The 23,869-nt window shown below is 37.5% G+C and overlaps 1 pseudogene; it reads left to right on the top strand.

The window, feature by feature from the left end:
• The first annotated feature begins 20,047 nt into the window (after positions 1-20,047).
• Positions 20,048-21,462, top strand: LOC137944728 (glyoxylate/succinic semialdehyde reductase 1-like; annotated as a pseudogene).
• Positions 21,463-23,869: the final 2,407 nt, after the last annotated feature.

Below are 23,869 nucleotides of genomic sequence, written 5' to 3' on the forward strand. Positions count from 1 at the left end.
GACCATATCAAGAAAGTGATGATTTTTCAGCTCAACAACCCCATTTTGTTGCGGTATCGAGGGACAAGAATGCTGAGAGATAATGTCTTTTCTTTGAAGAAATTTTTCAAATTTAGTAGACATGTACTTGCCTTTAGAGTCAGAGCATAGTACTTTAATGTGAGCAGAGACTTGTGTTTCAATAAGTGCAAGAAACCTCTTAAAAATGACTAAAACTTTAGACTTAGCCCGTAAGATGTAGACCCAGGAAAATCGACTAAAATCATCAATAAAGGTGATAAAGTACTTATTTTGTGCAAACGAGACAATAGGAACAATTCCCCAGACATCACTATGAATAAGGTAAAAGTTGTGGTTAGCATGCGAGCATGATGAGGAAATGGTAGAACTTTACTTTTGCCAAGTTTGCATGATGAACAGTCAAAATAAGTATAGAGAGAATTGCAGTCTTAAGTGCCTAATAAACCCTATTTAAACAATGAAAGTACATGAGAATGTGGAATAAAGGTGGATAGAAAGACTTTAAGTGGAAATAGCCTACCCACTTTAGGCCCCTTTGTGATCACCTTCCCCGATGCTTGATCTTGCACAACACAGACAAAGTGAGAAAAGTGAACATTACAATTTTTATCAACCAGTTGACCAAAAAATAGAAGGTTTGACGATAGGTCAGGAGACACATAGACATCAGCTAAAGAAGGAGAGAGATCACCAACAACACTGATAGGCAGAGAGCTGCCATCAACAATGTTGATGTGCAGGTTTTCATCATACTTTCTGACGTTAGAAAGAGACTCTACATTGTTGGTCATGAGATTAGAGGCACCGAAATCAAAATACCATGATTGAGTAGAGATTTTCTGCTTACTTGAGATACCAAAAGTAGAAAAAGCAGATATTATCATCTGTTGTACCATTTCAGGAGTGAGAGTGGTCGAACTCGCAGGTGATGGAAAAAATGAAAGTGTAGTGACGGGGATGGCAATTGGCATTGCTGCAGAACTAGAAGTACCAACGGAGGCATGATAAGTTGTATTCTTCTTCTTTTTAGGGCGAGTAGGGCAAGTTGTGATGAGATGACCCGACTTCTTGCAGTAGTTATAGGATTTCTTGGGGCATTCCCGAGCAAAGTGACCATATGCCTTGCAGTGGAAGCACTGAACAGAACTCTTGTCCCGACCCTTATTTTTCCCTTGTGATAAATAAGCCACAGGAGCCGAGATATCAGTCTGGACTCAATGTTCCATCCCGAATTGAGTAGCAATGCACAACCCTTCCCTCAAAAGTTCACTCAAACAAGCATCCAGTGATGACACTGGATAACGATTCATCAAATGTGATTGAGCAATCTCAAATTTTGGACATAGCTTCTTCAAGAATTGGTCCTATTTACTGGTTTCATGTATGGCTTGTACTGCAGAGAGAGCAACAACAGGGACATTCTCATATTCAATATCAATATAGTTAGTCCACAAAGTTTAGAAGCCTGAGAAATATTCTTCAATGGAACGGCCTCCTTGTGTGAAATTTGCCATTCATATTCGACTTATGTGTACAATGTGGGACCCACCACGGTGCTCGAGCTGGTGGGACCCACCATGAGGATGTGGGACATCAAAAAGATTCCTAGAGGACGTGGGACACCAAGAAGAGTCCTCACCCAAAGCAAGCACGAGTTAACGGATCAAGAAGCACAAGCTGAATTGAGTTAGAAGACTTGAAGATCAAGTGGGACCCACAAATATCTCACGAGCTGGCACTCTTATCAAGGTGCTTGGGAGATCATGAGGGTCCCACAAAGATAAGGCTACGAGCTGGCTTATCCCTTATATTCACGTAAATAATGAAGGACTCCTAGTTCAACTCAAGTTAGTCTTCTAGTAGTTTAGTTTGAATAGACTTATTTAAAGAGTTAGAGTTGGAATATAATTAGGATTGAAAGACAAGTTGTATAAGGACTCTACCTCCTCCTCTACTATAAATAGAGGTGTTGTAATTCGGAATTAATCAAGTCACACATTCAATCCATAGTTGGTTTCTCTCTCTCTCTCTCTCTCTTTGCTTGGCGCAACCTCTTCTTCCCCTTTTATTTTTTCTTCTCACTACCCGAGAGCTTTCCTTCCCTTTTTCTCTTTTTGTTTCTTCTTTCCCTTGTTCAAAATCATGGAAAAGGGATCCTAAATTCAACACGGTATTAGAGCAATATATTTAGGATCCCTCATCAAAAGAATGCTCTAGAGAAGTGATGATCAACACCACTCAAAGAAGGCTCTTGTATGAAGGAAGAACACAAGCCAAGAGATAAGTGTTCAAATTTTTTTTTATGCTACTGGTCTTCGAATTTAGAAGATGATTCAAGGATGAATATGTGAATTATTTTATCTTATTATGTTATGGATATGCATGCCCCTCTATCTAGAAGGAGCTATCAAAATAGTTTTATCGGTTTGGAAACTTTGTTTGCCAAGACCAGTCCATACTCAGATTATTGATTTTTTTTTTTTGTGGGATAAGAGTTCCCTGATATAGAATATTTCTATTGAATCTCTTATGAGTAGTTTTTGGAAAAAAAATTATAATTTAGCATTGATGCTATATTCACATATACCGAGTTGATTGAAGAAGTGCTACTTGGTGTTATTATTAAAAGTATTTTGAAGAAGAGCCTATCATAGCTGATGAAAATATGAATATCAAAGGTGATATACTGAGAATCACCTCCATACCCTTGCGTGGGTATCAAATTTTATGAGTTGGTCCACCTCAGTTAGGAGGTTTCTCATAACCAAAGACCTACTTGGTCACCTCACTACCCGAGGACCACCTGTTGTTGAAGATGATAATTTTTATACGAAATGTCTGAAGAATGATACTTTGATAATTGGTTGGCTAATAAATAGCATGGAAGAACATGTCTCTAGTAATTTTATTCATCTTGATACTGCTAAACAAATTTGGGAGACATGTACTAAACTATATTCATGCTCTGATACACTGCATAGACCCTATGATATTTGCCAAAGAATGTTGAATACTAAACAAGGAGAAACTATTCATGAGTATGTTGAGCACCTAGGCAATACTACCCAAAAGACCGGCCTGTTAGGAGCGAAAGGCATAGGTACTTAACCCAGGACCATAACATCACACCCACCTTCACTAGCCGATGACTACGGCGGCCACACTCTAGCGGCAACCACACTCTAGCGACGGCCCACTCTAGTTTCTGCTACGTCGCCCCCTCCGCTCAGTACTCTCGCTGCTCAGGACTCACACTGCGGGGATTCGAACTTGTGACGTAGCGCCAGCTATGATACCAAATGTTGTGCACCTAGCCAATACTACCCAAAAGACTAGCCTGGTAGGAACGGAAGGCATAGGTACTTAACCCAAGACCATAACAGAGTACTTGGCACAGTTTAGAGGCTTTCTTCAAGAGTGGAAGTTAGCTTAGCCCTCCACCACTAATATTTCTATCCAAGACAAACAAAAGGAAGCATTAATTACTGCTATTTCTTGCAAGTATTAAACCTCATCGTGAGATTGCCAAGAGTCAACTATTGAGTGCTTCTGCTGTCCCAAAGTTTGATGATGTGTGTGCAACATTACTTCATATTTCAGACACTTCTTCCTCCACTACTGATGTATCATTTGCTATGTATTTTGATCATAGAGGATCATCCTCTGACCATGGCCAAGGCCGAGGAAGAGGTTATAGAGGGGGCAGAGGAAGAGGTGGAAGGACTAGTACTGGTAGAACATATGATATTAAATGTACTCATTGTAAATTTCCTGGCCACACTATAGACCAGTGCCGTGATAGGGCATGCACTTACTGTGGTAAATATGGCCACTATAAAGAAATATGCTATAAAGCTAATGACAAGTCAAAATTGATGAGGGCTAATCAAACCCTTATGAGTGATGCACAAGAAGACCATCCCACAATATCAGGTGCACAGAAAAATATTATTGATGAAGAGTATGAGCTTTTTTAGAAAATGAAGACCATGCTAGGTTCTTCTCCTAGTCCCTCTACAACTACTGCTGCCACTACTGCTTCAAGTATGCTATCTGCCTCATCTTCATCCTGGATAATTGATTCAGGAGCCTCCGAGCATCTTACAGTAACAAAACTTTATTACATGCTCTTTCTCTGAGTCTTTCACACAAGTTTGTTACCATAACTGATGGTTCTCAAACCAAAGTCTAAGGAAAAGGTTTCACTTCTGTCACCCCATCACTTCCGTTCACTGACATTCTTTTTGTTCCTAATTATCATTTGAACTTACTATCTGTTAGTCAACTTACAAAATATTTTAATTGCTCGGTCCCCTTCTCACCTACTTCATGTGTTTTTTCAGGATCTTATAACGAAGCAGGTGATTGGTGGAGGCCATGAACAAGGGGGGTTTTACTACTTGGACGTGCCAAAGATCAATATGGTGTCTACTACTGAGACTGAGACACGATTATGTCACAATCGGCTGGGACATCCTTCTATACAGTCTCTTCATCATATGTTTCCATCTCTTAAGATCAGGTCAGAATTCAGTTGTGAGGTATTTCAGTTAAGTAAACATCAAAGGAGTACATACTCTTCTCATCCAAAAGTCAAAAGTAACACTTCTTTTTCATTGATTCATACTAATGTTTGGGGGCCTTTGAGTGTCTCTAATATTTCTCAAGCCAAATATTTTATTACCTTTATTGATGATTTTACTCGCACAACTTGGTTGTTTATTTTTAAGGAGCGTTCTGAGATACCATCCATTTTTAAGTCATTTTATGCTATGGTACTCTCACAATTTGGTCAAAAGATAACAATCCTCTGGTCTGATAATGCCAAAGAGTATATTTCAAAAGACCTTGACTCATTTTGTCAAGCAAATGGCATTATCCATCAGACATCGTGTGCCTACACTCCTCAACAAAATGGTGTAGCCGAACGGAAAAATCGTCATATTCTTGAGGGAGCTCGAGGTATTTTATATGCCATGAAAGTTCCATAATTTTATTGGCCCCATGTTGTCCTTACAACGTGTTTTCTTTTAAATTGTCTACCGTCTACCGTTCTTGGAAATAAATCTCCCTACTCTAAACTATTACCACATGATGACCCGTTTGCATTACCATTGAAAGTCTTCGGTTGTCAATTTTTTGTTCATAATACATTGCCTAGACATAGCAAACTGAATCCTAAATCTATCAAGTGTATTTTTTTGGGATACTCTCGCACACAAAAGGGTCATGTTTGTTATAGTCCTTCTTTGCAATGCTTATTTGTGTCCAGGGATGTAACATTTTTTTAATACTCCTCATATTATTTGGATAGTGCTCCTCCTGGTATGTCATCAGTGCCAAGTTCTCCTCGACCTTTTGTGCCTCGTGATACAAAGATTGTTCAGACCCTAGAGCCAGTGGCCGATACCACACCTGTCGAGTTATCAGATCCACCAGAGGTAAGTCCTTCATCACCGGTCATTTTTGGTCCTCAATTTGATATTCGCCCTATTGCTATACGAAAGGAACCTTGATCATGCACTCAACCCTCTACTTCTCATCCTATTTCCAATTTTGTGTCTCATCATCGCCTCTCACCTTTATGTTGTCCGTTTCTTTCTTCTATTTCCTTCATATCTGTTCCACAGTCATATCAGGAGGCTATACAACATCCAGGGTGGAAGGCAGCAATGGATGAAGAAATGAAAGCACTCAATGATAATCACACGTGGTCACTAGTTCCTCTACCTACAAATAAAAAACCCGTTGGTTGCAAGTGGGTTTATACAGTAAAATATTATCCGGATGGGACTGTTGCACGACTGAAGGCTCGACCAGTTGCAAAAGGTTACACTCAATGCTATGGCATTGATTATGATGAAACATTCTCTCTAGTGGCAAAAATGACTTCGGTACGTATATTATTATCTTTTGCAGCTAATTCATCATGGCCAATATATCAACTGGATGTTAAAAATGCATTTTTCGATGGTGATATGAAAGAAAAGATTTATATGCAACAACCACCTGGATATGTAGTTGAGGGGGAGTCCGTATGTCGCCTTAAAAAATCTCTATATGGGCTAAACCAATCCCCACGGGCATGGTTTGAGAAATTTAGTCAAGCCATCATACGAGTAGGCTTTTACAGATGCTTTGCAGATCACTCAGTATTTTTTGAGAACACAGCGAGAGGTAAGGTGATTCTACCTGTTTATGTTGATGATATTATTTTAACTGTGAGTGACTCTGAGGGCATTCAAAAAATAAAAGAAAGAATATGTGCTGAATTCAAAACGAAGGATCTTGGATTACTCAAATAGTTTTTGGGTATTGAGGTATTACAATCCAAACATGGGATTGTTCTATCCCAAAGAAAATATGCCCTTGATCTACTAGAAGAAACATGGATGATGGGATGCAAACCGATAGACATTCCTATGGATGCAAATACAAAATTATGTCGAGGCACTGGAGAAGATGTAGATATTGGTAAATATCAAAGGTTAGTGGGATGACTTATTTACATGTGTGTAACAAGCCCAGACATTTCATACGTAGTAAGTGTAATAAGTCAGTACATGCACAAGCCACAACTTAGTCATTGGCAAGCACTTGAGAGGATACTACGTTATCTGAAAGGAGCACCTAGAAGGGGCTCCTCTACAAAAATCATGGTCACTTCAACATCAAGGGATTCTCGGATGCAGACTGGGCCGGATCCCCAGATGATAGAAAATCTACTTCGGGATTTTGCACGATGGTTGGAGGAAACCTGGTTACATGGAAAAGCAAAAAACAAAATGTAGTAGGACGGTCAAGTGCAGAAGCAAAATACAGAGCCATGGCACACACTGTTAGTGAACTCTTATGGGTAAGATCTCTTCTCACTGAATTGGGATTCTATAAAGAAGCTCCAATGGATCTATACTGTGATAATCAAACAGCAATACATATTACAACGAATCCAGTCTTCTATGAGAGGACAAAGCATATTAAGGTAGATTGCCATTTTATACGAGAAAAATTCCAAGCTGGTCTCTTAGCTCTAAAGCGCATATCAACACAAAATCAAGTTGCAGACATTCTCCGGTCACTCACAAGATTATGTCTACCATATGCAGCAAGTTGGGCATTTATGATGTCCTCTCACCCTCAGCTTGAGAGGGAGTATTACAATACGGGACCTGGTGGGACCCACCATGAGGACGTGGGACATCAAGAAGATTCCTAGAGGACGTGGGACACCAAGAAGAGTCATCACCCAAAGCAAGCACGAGTTAAGGGATCAAGAAGCACAAGCTGAATTTAGTTAGAAGACTTGAAGATCAAGTGGGACCCACAAATATCTCACGATCTGACACTCTTATCAAGGAGCACTGGGAGATCATGAGGGTCCCACAAGGATAAGGTTACGAGCTGGCTTATCCCTTATATTCACGTAAATAATGAAGAACTCCTAGTTCAACTCAAGTTAGTCTTCTAGTAGTTTAGTTTGAATAGACTTATATTAAAGAGTTAAAGTTAGAATGTAATTAGGATTGAAAGACAAGTTGTATAAGGACTCTACATCCTCCTCTACTATAAATAGAGGTGTTGTAATTCGGAATTAATCAAGTCACACATTCAATCCATAGTTGGTTTCTCTCTCTCTCTCTCTCTCTCTTTGCTTGGTGCAACCTCTTCTTCCCCTTTTATTTTTTCTTCTCTCTACCCGAGAGCTTTCCTTCCCTTTTTCTCTTTTTCTTTCTTCTTTCCCTTGTTCGGAATCATGGAAAAGAGATCCTAAATTCAACAACTTGAAATCAACGCACCATGCTGGTTTGGTGATAAACCTTGTGGAGGTAATTCCACATATCCGCTGCAGTTTTGTAGGGCCTCAGATTAAGGACTAGATGAAGCTCAATGGATCCAAGTATCCAGGTCATGACTCTAGCATCTATGGTGGTCCATTTTGACAACGCTTCAGCATCGCGAGGTGCCGGATCACTTCCATCAATATGACCCCATAAATATTTTCCCACGACAAATAACCGGAACTGAAATTCCCAAACACTGTAGTTCTTACCCGTAAACCGAATAGGATCAAAATCTAACTTTTCTCTTGACATGATAAGATTGAAATTTTGCTGAGATTTTCATAAATACTACCCCACTAAAAATCCCGATTTACCCCTACAACTCCCAACAAATTCCGGTTCCACCCCCGCAATTTCAAAAATTCCAGATCTACCCCTACGTTTTCAAAATTTCCAAATCTGCCCCCATTTTTTCTAAAATTCCAAATCTGCCCCCACAGTTTCAAAAATTCCAAAAATGCCCCCACAGTTTCTGAAAATTACAGAAACTACCTTATGCAAATAATTTCATTCCAAACTTATGAAAACAGTACTGGCCGACGTCGAAAGAAACAAACCTGTCTGTTCTCCTTTCCGGCGAGAGACACTCCTCGGATATCGGAAAGTGAATTCCGACCACTCCTCTGAGCTCGAACGGTGTTTTCCGACCACCCACGATAGCTCTGCCGAACTCTGAGTCGTCAGACAGCAGCTCGTCGGACAAAGGTTCTTCAGGTGAAACTCTTCAAACGGAGATGATTTGATCACTCTTCGGATGGAGCAAGTTCTGATAGAATGTCAGAGATGATTCCCGACGGTGAAGCAAGACCACAAATTAGCTAAGGCCAGAGTTTATGCTCTGGTCTTCACGGGAACGAAAATGAAGTGCATCGGACAACAGTTGACGGCACAGCGAGAGCTCTCAGCTCTTACGACGGTGGACGGAACCACCACCACTTGGCGGGACTGACGGGACAGTCCAGACCGAGAGCGTTGCTCTCTCTGGTCTCTCGGCGAAGACGAAGGCGCCGGAGAAGATGAACAATTTCTCTGAAATGCTGCGTTGCCTTCTTCTCCTTTCATTAGCTATTTAAGCTTAGGTTTTAGAGATTATTACAAACTGGGTCATGGGCCAATACAATGCCCCAACCCATTAAGCCTACTCTAAATACCCTATTTATATAACCCAAATTATACAATAATTATAATCAGAAATTCTATCTAAAATACAATGCAAGATATCGTAACATGATACACTTAGCAATCAATCAAAGGAACACAACACTAATTGACAACTTGACCACTTCAAAGAAGGCCCAAACACCTACGCTCTGAAAATAGAACAAAATTGGGAATAAATAATTTGTCCTCAACATTGGCTAGACTAATCTCTTCTTGTCTTTCATAATATGCCAAATTACAAAAATACATGTTGTCCTTCTACATGTGTATCCCCTAAACCAAAAAAATCATAGGAAATAAAAGAAAATATAGAAGTATAATCTTGTCATTGAGACCTCAATGCATGTGAGCTTAGGGAACGAGCTCACCATTACAATTCTAGCCACCTACAACAAACCAATCGAGGATAATTACACAAAATTCACCTCAATTTTTTGCCTCATTTTGTGGATCTATGTAGAGAAGTAAAGTTTAAGCCATATAAGGATGAGTAGTTTGCCTTCTTATCGATTTAATTGATGTAACATTGTTTACTTTTTGTCTTATTGTATTTGCCATGGTTGTGAAATTTGATATTGATGTTTGGTGTTATTTGATGAATGGAGAAGAAGTTTCAAGTAGATTGCTATGGTGACACGGTTGTTTAACAATGCATTAGGGAGACATAGAGCGACTACTTTCATGATTATCGAATTGGTACAATAGTCTTTTACTATTTGATTCTCAAAGTTTCTTTCGATTTTCAATTGCTCTATTTAGTTATTCTTGTGGAAGCTGATAAATAATATCATTTCGTATGCGTATATGGTTTTAGTAGTTTGAGGAAGTGGAGGCAAAGATGAACAGCTATGAACAAGTTTCTATGCAGGATTGCTATGGTGTGAGCTCTTCATAAGCAAGGAATTTCATGTAAATATTTGTATTATAATAATAACATTTTTTGTATTAACAACTCCTTTTATAAGTATTTTTCAAAAATGAAAAATATTTTTCATGGAAAATTGCATTAATAAATATTTTTCTTTAAAAAGAAAAAGCCTTTTTTGCTAAAATTTCCAACGAAGATTGATTTCAAATTATAGATTGAAAATTTGTCTTCGCCTACAATACCTTATTCTGCGTAGTATAAACAACATTTTGTTGGTGAAAATTTCCTCTGAAAATCTTTAATAAATATATTTTAGACATTTTTAGTTGTTTTATTTTCTAAATAATTAATTAGTCATTATTGGGAGGGATGAGGATGGACTAAGGTAGCTAATGCAAGATATGTAATTATAAAACTATGAATTAAATTTTATATTATTTTTATTATCATTTAATTTTTACAAGAACTACCAATGGAAACGGATATTGCTAAATTCGGGTAACCCTTTGTGACTCAGATATAATGTTTTGGGTATTATGCACCATATTAGGCTTTGTGTAGGGCATGAGAGGTGGGGAACCCTCTATGGTTAGTTCTCTTGCTTTACCATCATCTAGTCATAGCCCTCCATTTGATGCAAATGATATTTTTCCAAAACAAAGAGCAAGTAAAGAGTGAACTTGCAAAGATCCGGGTGAACTTCAGCCCATTGTTCACCCTCTTAGAAGTCATGACCATTATATTTTCTTTATTGTAACATAATATTAATATTTTAGCCTAATGTGTACATTTATATATATTTTTAAAATTTAACGGTTGATGCTAATTTCAATAATTTATATATTTTATTTTTAATAATTATATATTTAAAGTTTATTAGATAAATAGCAAAAAATATTATACAATTTTTTTGTAATGAAAAATTCTCTATAGTTGTCACAAAAGATACTTTTTAGTGACAAAATATTTTCTCACCAAAAGTCAACTAAAAGAGATCTATAACATGAGCAAGTAAGTGGCAAGACATCAATCACTTAGAATCTACTCACAACTATATTTGCTATTATTGTATCTAAGAGACCATATTTGGAAATAAAATATCTAAGATGATTATATTTAAAAAATATATTTGCAATGAAGTTTGATGCATGAATAGATCTTAAATAGAGGGAAAGGAGTCTCTGAGTTTTGGCTATGCCCAACTTCTTTTCATAAAAAAATATTATTTACTAAAATATCGTGTACAACTATATTATATTCACAAAAGTGCAATTATATCTTACTTCATTTTATTCTATATTTATTTCTTTTCCAATTCGTTCATCATTGATATTTATTTACTTTTGGGAATTTTAGTATATTACCCAAATTGTTTTAACACAATAACATAAATAACCAAATTTTTAACTCATTTGTACAAATACCCAACTTTGACGGTCAACTTCACATGCATATAGTTAAAGGTGACACGTAAGCTTTGACCAATAATATGGTGCCACATCATCATACCACATCAATACTATATGAGTCTTACGTCAAGCCAACTGACACAGTCAACAGCCAGCCATGTCACACTGAAGGATGCCACATCATTGAGAAAACATTTTTTATATTTTTAAAATTAAATATTTAAAAAATATTTAAAATATGTATATATTTTTTAAAAAATATAATTAATTAAATATTTTTTAAATACTTATAAATACTTTTATTAATATTTTAAATATTTTTTTGTTAAGAAAATATTTTTTAAAATATAAAAAATTAATTTCTAAATTTGTTTATGATTAAAATAAATTTTAAAAAATTAAAAAATATTTCAAGATATTTATATATATAAGGTAATAAAACGTGTACCAATAAATTAAATTTTTAAACTCTATAATATTTTTTAATATTTTTTTCAATAATTAAAGTGTTAAATAGGTAAGAATAAATTATTTTAATTTATTAATACTATTTTTATATTTTTTTATTATAAAAAAAGGTAGAATATTTGTACCAACAAATAAGATTTCTAAAAATAATTTATTTTAGTAAATATTGTATTAAATTAATTAATATCTTCTAGTAAAATAATTACATTACGGTATTAAGTAAAGAAAAGTAATAGTTATATTAAAAAATATTTTTTAAATAATTAATAATGAAAATTTATATTTTTTATTATATTAAAGTAAAAATAATGAAATGAAATGTGTAAGAATTTTAAAACCAGAAATTCTTATTTAAAAAAATTAATTACAAAATAACCTAAATCAATCATGATAAGAAAATGAGAGAAAAAAGGTAAACTGAAGTGGAAGACTTATGTGGCATTCAATGATGTGGCACCACGTAATCGGTCAAAGCCTAAGTGTCACATTTGACTATACACATATATAGTTGACCAGTCAAAGTTGGGTATTAGTGCAAATAAATTAAAAAGTTGGTTATTTGTGTTATTATGTTAAAAAGTTAGGTAATATACTGAAATTCTCTTTAATTTTTTATATTATTAATCTTTTTATTAAATATGCCTCTAGAATCTTAAGTAGCAGACATTGAAATGGACAACGACTCTATACTAAAAGATGAGACGTGAAGGAGCCATTTAAAGGCCTTCATGTGGAAAGTGTAGAACCGGTTTTTACTTTTTAAAATGGGAGACATGAAATGATCTCATTTTCTATCTTTTTCTAGCTAGAGAGGAACGCTTTCCATGAGCAAGGACAGGGTGAGCTCTTTGAGAGCTACATGGTGCTCATCATCATAGTAGCTATAGGCCATATGAGCCATTTGTGGTATATTGAGTGAAGTTGCTGTGGAAGCTGCTGAGTATGGATTTGCAGAGAGGTATTTTCTTTGGCTTGATTTTCTTTTCTTCCCTACGAATCACCGTATCTGGGAACGTAACAACTTAGTATCAGAAGAGAAACACAATGAGCGATTTGTAGATCGTAGATGAAATATGTGTAGTACAATGCGCAGAGTTTTCAGCAATGCTATATCAGTTTTCCATTAACATAGAAGAGAGATTGCTGGAATTCGAGAAGCGTCGTAAAATAGTTTCAGAGAGGAAGGTTGCCATTTCGGATGATGAACAATTGCTGCTATTCATCAGCCAACCTCAAATCACTGAGCAAGGAATTCCACAGGCGCAGTGTGAAACAGAGAGAACCGAAAAAACAATAATAGAGATTCAAAGAATGATTTTTCGATGATGTATTCTTCTCCATTTAGGAGGCAATTTATAATACATTACATACTGATTTTAGGATCAATTTAGATCCTAAAATCAAGGAATAAATTACAAGATCAAGGAAACAATCCGTTTCCGACAATCACGTTAATCAATTTGCAAACACTCCCCCTCAAGTTGGTGCATAGATATCGGTCATGCCTAACTTGTCAATTATACCATGAAATGCCTTCCCTGATACTGCCTTCGTGAGCATATCAGCCAGCTGAGTCTCAGATTGAATGAAGGGGAATTGTATGATTTTTTCATCGAGGTTCTCCTTGATGAAATGATGATCAACTTCAACATGTTTAGTGCGATCATGTTGGACCGGATTCTGTGCAATGTTGATGGCTGCCTTGTTATCACATTGGAGATTCATTGGTTTGGAGTATTCAATCCCTAAATCCTCAGTATATTCTTTATCCATAACAACTCGCATACACCATGAGTCATACCTCAAAATTCAGCTTCAGCACTTGATCTTGATACTACCTTCTGTTTTTTGCTTTTCCAAGTGACCAGATTCCCTTCCACAAAAGTAAAGTAACCCGACATGGATCTTCTGGTTGTCTGATCACCTGCCCAATCAGAATCTGTATATCCTTCAATATTAGAGATACCATTTTTTGAGAATAACAAATCTTTTCCTGGAGCACTCTTTAAGTATTTCAAAATCTAATTGACTGCTTCCATATGTTCTTCACTTGGTGCATGCATGAATTGACTCACAACGCTTACTGCATATGCTACATCGGGCCTTGTATGTGATAGGTAGATTAATCTTCCAACTAATTGTTGATAACGCCATTTGTCTGCTGGGATTTGATATGGAAGAATTCTGAGTTTATGATGCATTTCCATGGGCGTCTCTATTGGTTTACAGTCAAGCATTCCGGTTTCGGTGAGAAGATCCAATACATATTTTTTCTGTGAAATGAAGATTCCATGTTTCGATCTTGCAACCTCAATTCCAAAAAAATATTTAAGTTGTCTGAGATCCTTCATTTCGAATTTAGTGGCTAAATACTTCTATAAAGCTTGCATTTCACCTAGGTCATCTCCTGTCACGACCATATCATCACAATATACAATTAAAGCTGTTACCTTTCCTTCTTTGTGTTTTATAAATAAAGTATGATCTGAGTTACTTTGTTTATAGCCAAACTCCTTCATTGTAGTCGAGAATCTCCCAAACCATGCTCTAGGTGACTGTTTCAGCCCATACAATGACTTCTTCAATTTACAGACTTCACCTTGACACAAAGAACCACTTTTTACACCGGCTGGTAGCTTCATGTAGACTTCTTCTTCTCAGTCTCCATTGAGGAAGGCATTTTTAACGTCAAATTGTTGCACAGGCTAGTCTCAATTTGCTGCTATAGATATAAGAATGTGAATTATATTGATCTTAGCTACTGGTGCAAAAGTATCTTGATAGTCTATCCCATACCTTTGCGTATATCCCTTTGCAACTAGCCGAGTTTTATATCTGTCAATACTTCCATCCGGTTTGAGTTTCAATGTGAAAACCCATCGACATCCAATTGTTTTTACTCCGGGGAACAAGTTCCCAAGTGGCATTTTTTTGTAGAGCCTCCATCTCTTCGTTCATCGCTCTTTTCCATTTTGGATCAGCTAATGCATCTTGCACATTACTAGGAATAGAAACCCTGGATAATTGATAAAAAATAAATGCATACGATTTAGTCAACCTATGGGATGAAACATAGTTATTGATTGAGTATTTGGTCTTGGCTTCAAGATCAGGTTCATACTTTTTTTTTGGAACTCCCCTATTCAATCTCTGTGGATATCTAGGGGTTATGTTTTCTGTAGGAAGACATGTTTCATTAGACTCATCAAACATAGGATTCGTATTTACTGGAGGAGGAACATTCCGGGTTGATTCTTCAGTTGTTGGTGCAGACGGGGCAACTCTGGGGATTCTTCAGGAGAAATTACTGAATCACAGTCTTGTTGCACATCATGACACTTGAAAAATTCATTCACCGCTTCTAACTCAATAAACTCAGCACCTCCGTTAGTTTTTTATGGAACATTCTCTTCATTTGAACTCTCCCCCTGAAGAGATGTCCAAGAAACTCCCCCTGAATAATAAGGTACGGATTCATGGAAGGAGACATCCTGAGTTACATGGAGCTTGTTGGTGTGTGGATCATAACACCAATATCCTTTTGAAATTCAAGAGTAGCCAACAAATACACATTGCTTGGCACATGGATCAAGTTTATTTCGCAAGATCTTTGGGATATGAACATAAGCGGTACACCCAAAAATTCGGGGTTCAAGATTCGGAAGATGGGGAATTGAAATCAGGGATTGCAGCTTGCATAGAGGAGTTTGAAAATCAAGTACTCTAGAAGGTGTTCGATTGATGAGGTAGGCAGCAGATGTGGCAGCTTCGCCCCAATAAAATCGAGGCATGTTCATGCCAAAAAGAGAGGTACGCACTACTTCCAAAAGTTTTCTATTCTTTCTTTCTGCCAATCCATTCTGTTGGAGAGTATAGGTGCAAGAGGTCTGATGACGAATTTCATGAGTGGTCAAAAAAATTTTAAGAGAAGCATTAACAAACTCAGTACCATTGTCAGATTGCAAAACGCAAATCTGCTTTTGGTATTGAGTATGTATCCTTGTGTGGAATTTTTAAAATGCTAGACACACATCACTCTTTTATATAAGCAGATATACCCAAGTCAATCTAGTGCATTCATCAATAAATGTCACAAAGTAACGAGCTTTAGAAATAGTGGGAACCTTGGTTGGACACCAAACATCGGAATGAATAACCTCAAAAGGTTCGAAACTTTTATTCAAACTCAGTAAATAAGCAATACGGTAGCTCTTAACCAATTCACGTGTCACAATGAAAATGCACATCATTCAAACCTGAAAAAATTTGATGTCGCAATTTCTTAAGATTACCAAAGGAAAGGTGGCCTAATCGTCGGTGCCATAACCATACAGATGTTTGATCATTATCTTCACTGCTAGCTTGATTTGTTTGACTGATTTTCGATCCCCCGTTCTCTGTCAACTCCAAATAGTAGAGTTTGCCCCGTCTAACACCATAACCAAGAATCTTCCGGGTTAAAATGTCTTGAAAGACACAAAATGAGGGCAAAAAAGTTACAGTACAAGCAATAGTGGAAGTAAATTGGCTAACAGATAAAAGGTTATATTCAAGAGAGGGAACCACAAGGATAGTGTCTAATGTAAGATTATTGGATAATATAACAGATCATTCCCTAGTAATAGGAGAGGTACTACCATTGGCTATTGAAATAACAGATTGTGGAGAAGGTAGAATAGATTGTAACTGACTGGGATCCCTTGTCATGTGATCGGATGCACCTGTATCAATAATCCAAGGTTTATTCTTAGAATGTACAAAAAATACTAATGTATTATCGAGAATACCTGGATGGGCAATATTTGTCGTAGGTAGCTCCTGATTATCTTCCACGGATGTCACCATAGCTTTCCCAGCAATCTTTTTACCGGGTTTTTTTGAGAAATCCCACCACTCCGAATAGCCAATAATATCATAACACCAGTGTTGTGAATGTCCTTTTTCTCCGCAATGAGAACATACACGGTTGTTACCTTTGTCAGAGGATTGAGGGTTCCGACTGCTTAATGATCCTTGTTGGTTTTGGTTGACCAACATCGCCGAGTTCTCTGAGACTGGACGATAGCTCCCCATTGTCTGTCTTTGTTGATATTCACGTCTAACATATGCATATGTACTCTCCAAATCAAGTTTTGGGTCTTTTCGCAAAATTTCTCCACGAACTTGATCAAACTAGGAGTCAAGCCCACTAAGAAAAATATGAACCCCAAGCCTAGCCATTGCAGAGTGCAACTGGATTAGCCTTTCGACTGTTCCTTCCTGAGATATAGTTCTATAATCAATCTCCTGGAAAATAGCAACCAGTTCATTGTAGTACGTGGATAACGGTCTACCATTTTGTTTGGTAGAAAAAGATCTCTGGTTCAGTTCAAATATACAAGTTTCATCTGATCCATCATAGAATGTTTTTTATACTGCTTCCCATGTCTTCTTGGCAGTGGAGAGGCGAATAAATCGCTACATGAGCAATGGACTCATGGAGTCAATAAGCCAACTTTTGACTCTTTGATTTTCAGTAATCCATGCTCCAAGATTGGCATCGCCAGATGCTGGTTTTTTTGTTTCGCCGATGAGGTATCCAGCTTTGTTGCCTGCGCCAATTCACATCTCCATGAGTTGGGACCATAATGAATAATTGGTCTCATCAAGGATAATTCCAGTTGGAAATGCAGAATTGTCTTGGTGGACTATAATCTGTGGTGATGGGATAAGTTCGGTGGATGCGCCTGTAGTGGTGGCCATCGATTTGGAATTTTGGTCCGATCTTGTCTAATCCGGTCCGGTTCGGTTCAGTTCGATCTGGTCCAGTTCGGTACAATTTAGTCTGGTTCAATTCTGGTCCGGTCCAGTTCGATTTTAGTCCGGTTCGGTCCGATTCGATTGACCCGCCGGTCTGGGTCGGCAGAAAAATAAAGGAACAGTAGTTCCTAAGTTTCAAAAAAATACCTTTCTTCTTCGACAACGGCAACGGAACTTCGGCTTCCTTCAACAACGACGGTGGTTGGCAGCGACAACGGGGTGGTGGTGCTGTCGTCGGCGCTCGTCAGCGATTGTCGGCGCTCGTCAGCCATCATCGGCACTTGTCGGCGACGTGATTTCGGCTACAGGACCGTCGTCGCAGAACTCTGTTCTCTGTCAGCAAGTCGACTTCCCTCGGCGACAGCGGTGATCGGCGGCAATAACGGACAGGTGGAACAGTCGTCTTCGGTCTTCGGTGATCGTCGTTGGTCATCGGCGAAGTTCTTTTGGCTACGGGACAGCCGGAATACGGAGTTGCAGAAAAAACAGAGTTCTGCAACTCCATGACGATTTTTTTTTTGGTTTCCTCCTTCTACGACTACGGGAGCACTTAGCTTTGACTTTTGGTGATGGAAAAGAGAGGATAATTCTCCTACTCTCATACCATGTGAAACAGAGAGAACCAAAAAAACAATAACAGATATTCAAAGAATGATTTTCCGATGATGTATTCTTCTCCGTTTAGGAGACAATTTATAATACATTATATACTGATTTTAAGATCAATTTAGATCCTAAAATCAAATAATAAATTACAAGATTAAGGAAACAATTTGCTTCCTACAATCACGTTAATCAATTTACAACCAACTCGTTACAGCTTACAAACACGCATTCCGGAGCCTAGAACTCACGGATACAAAGAGCTTGGAAATCCAAAATCGGAGGGTCCGACGAGCGTCAGCCCATTGTTGCTTCTCTCGGTCTCCAAGCTGGAAATTCATCTTTCTCTTTAACTTAGAAAAGAAAGATTTCTTTAGAACATTACACCGATTTGGGTTCGACTTCAAATCGACCCTTTGCAAGGTCACCTAAATTCCTCCCAGAATAGGAGAGGGAAAAATTCCGAGCTACCTCTGTCTCGGAAAAAATTCGTCCTAACCTCTCCAAGCTTCTCCGAGTGGAGAAGCCCCATATGGCTGTTGCTCGCCGTCGTGAACAGAGTGAATAAAAAATGGGAGAAATGGAAATGGCGACCACTGTGGGAGAAATGGCATCGACAGTAGGTGGAGAAATCAAGACCTGTGAGAGTCGACAAGAAGAAATTTGGGGACGGTTTTCTGGTTACATTACCGTGGATGACGAGTCTAGGAAAAGTTTCTTCTCTCTTCTTCCCTCTTGTGTGGTGTTGTAGAATGTCTGAAGAATCCACTGCTCGGTTTTGCAGTTGTGTTTAAAAAATTATGTCTTCAGGGGCCCTTTTTTGATTCGTATGAGTTCCAATTTTGGGGTTAGTCCTGCTGCCTTCCACACATTTGATGAAATGCCCGGTCGAAATGGGGATTTTGGTGGGCACGCATGATAGTCGGCTTCTGCCAAAACAGGAATGCAGTGGAAGCACTGGGTTTCTTTGAGGAGATGACAAGACAAGTAGGTTATGAGTCTTATCACAGTGTCTCGTGTCCTTCCAATGTGTGCCCCACCCAATGATTTTTTCTTGGGCAGGTTGATCCATAATTACACGATAAAGAATGGTTTTGAATATGACGTTTTGGTGTCTAATGGATTGATTAATATGAATGCAAAATTGGGTTGTGAAGGAGAGGACAACCACGTATGATGGCATGACATGCAGAAATCTGGTAACATGGAACTCTAAGTTGAAGGAGAGAACTATACAAACATAGGAATGCTCTTCTTGAGGGTTTATAACCTGCTCAATTTACTATCGTAGCTGGATATGAGGATACTATCCCAAGTGAAATGAAGAAGTTGATTATTGAGAGTAAAGCGAAGTTTGTGAATAAGAATGATAAATCTTACTCTTTTGTGCTTGGACAAAGGGAGTCATCAAATTTGAAGACAAAATCAAATTCTGTGGACGTTTTGGAGACATCAACTGGGGGCCAACATGGGAAAGACAGTTCAGGATGAGCTGAAGAACTTGAACATAGGGAGTAAAAATGCATTTCAGGCAAGGGTGCAGCAGGGTTTACTTTTACCACTGATCTCCAAAAAGTCAATGCAACATCAAGTGAAACTGCTGCTCCATCGTCCTCTTCGTCCTTCTTAGGTCCCTATTTCTAGTCAGACACAAATCATTCAGAGGGTACTGCAACATATAGCTCAGATAACACAGCTAGCTTGGAAAATATGAGACAAGACTTGAATTTGCCTCCTTGGGGTCCACAAACTCCAAAACATGATGCTTCTTCTTTTAAGGAGAACATATATGCTGGTTTGCACCAAAGTTTGGTTTTTAGTGCAAAAAAAAAAGGTCAAAAGCAATGGATTCAAAGTCTAAACAGAGGAGAGAAAAAACTGAGCAAAGAAGTGGAGCAGCAGTTTTTTCCCGAGTCCATGGATCACGCTGTGCTAGAGAAACTACTGAAATGGAGGTCGGATTTCTAGGCTTCAGAATCATGGGGAAGGCAATGTCTATGAATCTCCTAAAAAATGGATTTAAGGTCAATTGGTGAAGAGCTTGTTGAACTGGACTCTCTCTAAGTGTGAAGAACTTGTTGAACATGGTGCCTCAATAGGTGAAACCCCTGTTGCAGTGACAAAGAATTGCAAGTATACAATAGTTGTGTTATCTAATCCAGCTGCTACTCTCTTAGTTTATTTGGACAAAGGTGGAGTGCTTGTGGAAATATCCAGTGGAAAATGCTACATTGACATGTAAACAGTCGATGCAGACACATCATAAAAAATTATTGAGGTAATCACAAAGAAGGGTGGATATTTTCTTGTAGCCCCTGTTTCAGGTAGTAAAAAACCATCTGAAGATGGCCAGCTTGTCATCCTTGCTGCTGGAGAGAAGGCGCTGTATGAGGAAGAAGTTCTTGCTTTCAATGTCATGGGGAAAAAATCTTTCTATTTGGGGGAGGTTGGTAATGGATCTAAAAGGAAGCTTGGGGTCAACATGATAATGGGCAGTATGATGAATGCTTTGTCTGAAAATGGAACACAAATTTCTCTGCATCATTGGGTGGTCTTTGCACCAACTTCTCAGCCCAATTCCAGCAACATTGTTGCTGCCAAGTTAAACCTCCAACATAATTTGGTTGATATGATAAAAGATCATCCACAATGCCAATTGGCTAACAAGACTATTGTGCCCTCTGCATTGTTTTTTATTTTTGTAGAGCCATAGCAACAATGTATGTACAGACAAGTGAAGGACTATTGGATGAACTTGGGCAACCAACAGTAATTAGGAATCAGCTCAATCCGGTTACTGAGGTTACCGGAGATGTGCTGCATTTTGCCAATGCGGCAGCCGTTGGGGCAGATCACACAAGGGCTGTTAATGTAGAAGCAGAAGTTGCCAGAATGGAGCAGGTGGCGACGTCGGCATGCCTCCCTACTTTCAAGCTTGAGGATAAGCTCGTTATCCAGGGAGGGGGGGTGTAATGTTATGAACCCAATAACAAACCGAGTCATGCAGTGACTCCGTGGCTGAGTCAGTTACTGAGTCATTAAGTTTGTTTTTCAAATTAAATACCGTGGAGGGGCAAATCTATAATTTTCCCTTGAACCTTTTGTTTTTCAAGTTAAATGCCATGGAGAGGAAAAATTATAATTTTCTCTTGAACCTTGTGGACATGAACCCTATTTAGAGGGGAAATAGAATGGAAAAAAGGAAGTCTGAATTTCAGCTAAACATAGGGTTCGAGTTCTCCTAAGCGAGCTCGAGGGTGTGCGTTCTCCTTAACGAACCTACAGTTTTCAAGCTTCCATTTGACTTGATTTTCTTCTTGTTCCTTACGAATCACCATGTTAGATCCAAGAATGTAACAGATACATATTCATGTAAGTTTATGGAGTTGTGTAATGGAAAAATGTGAAGCAATTACTACTTACTATGTCTACTATGGAAGCTGAATTTGTTGTATGCTTCAAGACTACATTGTAGGGTATATTGTTAAAGAATTTTATATTTTGGCTTGGAATTGTTGATTTCATCTCTAAGCCATAGGATATTTATTTTGTCAATTCATTCATCATGTTCGTGATTTATAATAATAAAAGTGGAAGTTGAAGTAAACACATTAACATTAAGTACTTAGCCATCAAGGATTGTTGATCGAACACATGCGTACTAAACAAATTGTTGCAAATTTATTGATGAAAGACATGTCACTAAGTTTGTTTAAGGTTCATGTAATCGAGATGGGATTTTGCTCAAATTGGTCATTTTACTTTTGATCTCAGGTTTAGTAATTTATACCACTATTGACACGAAATTCAAATATCTGATTAGCCTTCTCTTATTGCTTTTATACATGCATGTTGTGAATGACAAATATTATTGTGTTTGATAGGATTTAATATAAGCATTTGAGGCTTACTCACAAAGGCATGCCACTAAGTTTGTTTAAGGACCATGTAACCAGGATGAAACATTATTCAGATCAGTCACTTTACTTTTGATCTTAGGTGTTGTATTTTATAACTCTATTGAAATGAAATTCATATATCTTATATGTCTTCTCGTATGGCTTGTGTACAAGACCAAGTGGGGGAGTGTTGGATTTTATTTTGAATAAATAAAATGAATTGTGGTCCTCCCAATGCTATGGCTACAAATAAGTGCCCATTTCACTTCATGTATTCATGTTATTTGTAATAGACAGAACTACCTCTTCCCTCTTTCCTAGCCAAGCATGTGGGTTTCTATGGACGTGTGCTCGTTTATGTCTCTCTTAACGGTGGCATTCGTTCTTGCATATGTGGAGGCAATCAGTAGAATTTATTTCCTGCATAGGTTTGTCCTCGGAATTGCTTCTTCGGCTTACCAGGCTCGTCCTCAGAACTTTGCATTCACCACTTTCTATTATAAATCCTCAGAATGGAAAAATTTACTTGCCATTATCCAGCAATAGAATTAAAAACAAAAGGAAACCTCTATTTCAACTCAAAATTGTAGTATTAACAATTGTCATACAATTGAGGTTGTAATCTATATTAGAAGCCATATACAGGTTCTTTATGGAGCAGCCCACAATGCATGAATGAAGAAGTTGAAGATGGAGGTGAGAATTGTCTTTTCCATGTCTTTGTTTGGACTTCTTTGTACCAAAGAAAGCACGTATTCCATAAAATTTGTATTACATGGCAGCAAGATTGGCCTATCTCTCGGTAAAGTTAAGAGGTCAGTTTTTATGTGGCCTACATTTATAATGTTTTTTGCTTGTTCTTTCTATGGAATTGAAACTATAGTACAAGTTAAGTTGTGGAGCCTAATTCACACTTTACATTGTGTCACAGATCGACCTTCGCGGTAAGGTCATCGTGCGGGTTGAAGGACGAGGAGAGCCCCCCGACCGGTCCACGATATATTTACTACTGTTTCATTAAGGGTAGTTTGGAGATTTCACATTTGTAATTCAGTTGTTTATATTTGGAGGCACCATTGCCAGGGTTCTATGTTTTTTTTTTTTTTTTAATTTCTTTTGTATATGAGGTTGCTGAGGGTAGGGTGAGGAAGAAGATGGGGAAGTTGTGAGTAAAAGTGCAAGGTGAGGAAGAAAAAACTTAAGATTCCTTTAGTGTGTTTCGAACTCAGGAAGTGGAGAGAAAAGAAAAGAAAAAGAAAAAGAAAAAGAAAAAGAAAAAGAAAAAGAAAAAAAAAGAAAAAAAAAGAAAAAGAAAAGAGAAAGAGGTTTATTTTCCCTTATTTGGATGACCATAGAAAATGAGACGAAAAATGGAAGAAAAATATAATTTCTCTTGTTTGGATACATATGAAAAATAAAAAATAAAAAAAATAGTAAATTTTCAAATTTTGATGGTTAAAATTTTCTCTCAAGTTTCTAATTCTTTTCACCCAAAATTCCATCATTTTGTGAGGGAAAATTTATTGACTAAGAGAGAGTGATTTTCTCTCTTATTTTCTTTTCTCTCGTATTTTGTTTTCTCTCAATGATTCTCTACTACCAAACAACAAAAAATAACTTTCTCTCCCATTTTCTTTTCTATTCTTTTCTTTTCAATGGGTTCCAAACAAGCTTATAAAGTCCTAGATTTTGACGATAAAAAACACATTAATTTGATTATTTAACAAGTTGATTATGAGCTAAAGTTTTAAAATGAGTCAAGTACATATGCAAGAAGATGACCAACCAAATTTTAAATTT

Source organism: Aristolochia californica, unplaced genomic scaffold (assembly GCF_029961685.1).
Source record: "Aristolochia californica isolate CCGP_79_NKW_82.1479 unplaced genomic scaffold, dmAriCali1.0.hap1 SCAF_11, whole genome shotgun sequence".
NCBI lineage: Eukaryota > Viridiplantae > Streptophyta > Magnoliopsida > Piperales > Aristolochiaceae > Aristolochia > Aristolochia californica.